Below are 3,578 nucleotides of genomic sequence, written 5' to 3'. Positions count from 1 at the left end.
AGTGCTTCTCTGTATTTAAAATGAAGAACTAAAGGGTAAATCCACAACCGGGCAACTTGCAAACATAAAAAGCGCGCATCGCGCACTCCCCGAACGGAGCGAAAGCACGAAAATAACCAGCCGAAAATAATATTTTCTCGGAACAAATGATCAGAAAGTTCACACCAAGGCACCCCTTCAACAGTCTATAAAAATAGGTCGGAGCACCTTAGACCGAAAATAACAAAAACGACCAAACCAATTATTGGATCACGCACACGAAGCCCTCGTTAGAATCCCGTTATTCCATCGCGCGCGCGCAAAAACGCGCGCCAACTCTCGCCGAATGCCGTTGGTCATCTGCGAGACTTCGTGAGGAGCACGCGAAAGCTCCCCGCGCGTGACGTCACATCTCACGTGACCAGCACCGTCGCCGCGGCAGGTAAAGAAAAGAAAAAAAAAAGAAGAATGCTCCATCGGAGCAGGCGGGCAGCAGCAAGCAGGCCAGCTTACGTGAGGAAGATGGCAATTGCATTGGCCTTGACGTCCTTGCGAACGAGCGCCCAGGTGTCGCGCACTAGGCCTTTTTCACGAGGCGTCAGCCCCGTCTTGGCGTCGGGCACGTCCTGCTGACTCGAGACGATGCTCCCCATTGCAGCGACGGCGGCACAGCGCCTAGATCACGACCCAGGCTCCAGCGGAAGAACTCCATGGAACGCGCAGAGCGCCCCTGGTTATATCACAGCAGACGACGGTTGGGGAAGAGTGCGCGCCGACGCCATTGGTCCGGGCCCGGAACGTGACGTAGGAGGTCGCGTGGTCCGACGTCACGAGTGACGTAGTGGGGGAGGTGGCGCTACCTGTCGTTGGGGTGTTCAACTAGCGGGGAGGCGCGTGTTTTTGTCTGCGTGTACCGAAGCTCATAGTTTGAGGGCCCCCGCCTTAGTGCAGACGAAGTGTAGATTTGGACAAAATTTGTTTATTTTTGAACTAATAGTAGTGGTTCTGTGCATTCCATATCGATGCGCGGCTAAGGCATTTGGGACAAGGAGGAAAAGTTTTATATATTATAAAAGGTAATTCACCCGATGTTTTACATCTGTAACTGCATTTGCTTGACGAGAAATAGTTGTCCGTAAAACTGCCAAAGGGAAACACTTGATATGCACTTTTAAAAGCCTTCGTTAAATTATATGCAGCTTCAAACTAATACAAATTTGAAGTTATATTAATCTAGAGTAAGGTTTTAATTACAGTGTCGATGCCTTGTCCGATATACTAGAGTATTTAATTTAAGGATACTTAATTATCCCATCTTCATTATTTATCAGACCAATATCGATATGTTACCGTGAAAGAATGTACATATGAAAAGCAAAACCCACCCCAAACATTTTATATTTAATTATTTTCATCGGTTGCTCCTGATATTTTCTTTCTTTTTTCTCATACGTTCTTCCACTAAACAGCAATATAAAAAAAGAGCCCATGGAACACCAGCAAGTATTGTAGACAAACTCTATTTTTATAATATTTTTAGAATGCCTAGGCTTGTGGACGCATCTATTTCTTAACTATTATTTTGGGAGGCAGTTATAGGTGCATGCATAAATACAAAATATGGCAATGTACGAGGCCAAGAAAGAACATAGCTGTTCATAATGTGGAAACAATTAACATGACCTGTGTTCGCTCAAAGGGCCACTTATCATACCATAAAGCACATTGGTAAAACTTTGGGAATAAAGCTGGTAACCTGAAACCATAGATTGCTTTTCTAACGAGATACCCTCACATGGAACCTCAGACGGATGTTGAAAAGCTCCAAGCGAAGAGAAGAACTGGATGTGAAGATGTATTTGCTGACTTTTGCTTAAATCGGTGGAAGACCAGATATCATCAGTGCAATGAAACTTGAAAGTCATTGCTCTGATTCTATATGGGCCCAAAAGTTTGATGTTGTGAGGTTGTCCCTCCCTAGTGGACTGTGTTGCCCAGACATTCTATAAAGATAGTTAAATTCGTTCGTTAACTAATTTATTTTTTTAAATTATTTTACGTGCTTACCAAAAGGGCCTTTTTCGGTAAAGCACAGAAGTAGTACACACAAATACAATATACGGGCATACTTATGCCCCATTCTCGGATTCCACCCCACAATGTGGAGTATGTCACCCACACTCTCCCTCCGGACGGATAGTTGGACGGATACGGTTGAACCCTTTAAATCGGGCGGCGGTTTGCGCCACCTATACTATGTTTTTAATATCGACTCTTAATGCAAACCTAATACGCAACTAGTGCTAAGCCTCACCTGGCGGTGAGTTGGGAGACGTATGTGTGTGCAAAGGGGGGGGGGGGGGGGGGGGGCAGGGTGTATAGGTCACTAATGGATCCTGTACCTAGTACCTACACCGTACAAGCAAAAAAGATTGATAGGGGTACTATACACGACTACAAAGGTAGGTTCGGTGCTAATAGGAAAGAGGCACGGGGGCGCTGAAACCCACCTTTTGGCCCTTCTTTCCCCGTCCCATGACGTCACGGTTGGCAGGCTACTAAATATTTCTGAGAAGGCATTTTCAACCGTTGCTGCGATCGGGGTGCTACGAATGAAGAGGTTGAGTGGTTTGAAGAGGGACCTTCCGCAGCACTCCGCCACGACCTAACCCAGGCCAAAGCTCAATTTGGAGTGTGTGCGGTGGTCCCCAGCAAAAAGCACCTTTCACCCCCTCCCCCCCCCCCCCCCCCCCCCCCTCCAAAAAAAGAAAAAAAATCTTTATTGAGAGGTAACGTATTTTTTAACAAGTTCACGGCTGCGGATTTTGACATGCCTCCATGTACTGAGCTACCATATTCGTACTTACTGGAGATAACTGCGATATACTTATTTAGAAAATAAATATAGCTGCAAGTATTTGCGTCACAACATGATTATATGTCAAGTCTCGCTTGGCCAAACGCATTGACCTGGCAAAAAAGAAGAGAAAAGGTAGCCAGTTGTTTTTCTCTTTTTTTTTCCGCGTTGATGTGAACAACGATACAAAGACTATCACTAAAGACAGGTAACATTTTTAATAATATATATATAACAAGTAAGTTCTCTCCTCAGAGGATGTATACATTAAACTAACTCAATCTGACATTTGAGTACGATGTAATGTTTAAATGACAACCATTTAATCAATAAGAAAGGGTCGTACCCAAACACTTTCAATACGGACGTGTTTCATAATAGCATTTGTTTACAAATGGTATGACAGACAAGCGTTTCCAATTATAAATGACAGCTTTGAAGTGATGAGTCGTAATATTCAGTGTACGGACATAGAAATAATAAATAAATGAGACAATGCTCGGACACCCGAGTTGTTCATGGATGGTTCCGGACATTTCATCGAATGCCGATTCCTCGAACACCGTTTCATCAATGCAGATTGTTGGGCTAGTTTGTACTGGGAATTTGACGTCATGATGGCGCTTAAGACGAGGACAAAAGGGAGACAGACAACACGGAGCGCTCCGTGTTGTCTGTCTCCCTTTTGTCCTCGTCTTAAGCGCCATCATGACGTCAAATTACCGTTTCATCGACGCCGTTT

Source organism: Ixodes scapularis, unplaced genomic scaffold (genome assembly GCF_016920785.2).
Source record: "Ixodes scapularis isolate PalLabHiFi unplaced genomic scaffold, ASM1692078v2 PGA_scaffold6__148_contigs__length_123643588, whole genome shotgun sequence".
Lineage (NCBI taxonomy): Eukaryota > Metazoa > Arthropoda > Arachnida > Ixodida > Ixodidae > Ixodes > Ixodes scapularis.
The sequence above is the reverse complement of the archived record's forward strand: the minus strand, read 5'-3'. Positions refer to the sequence as shown.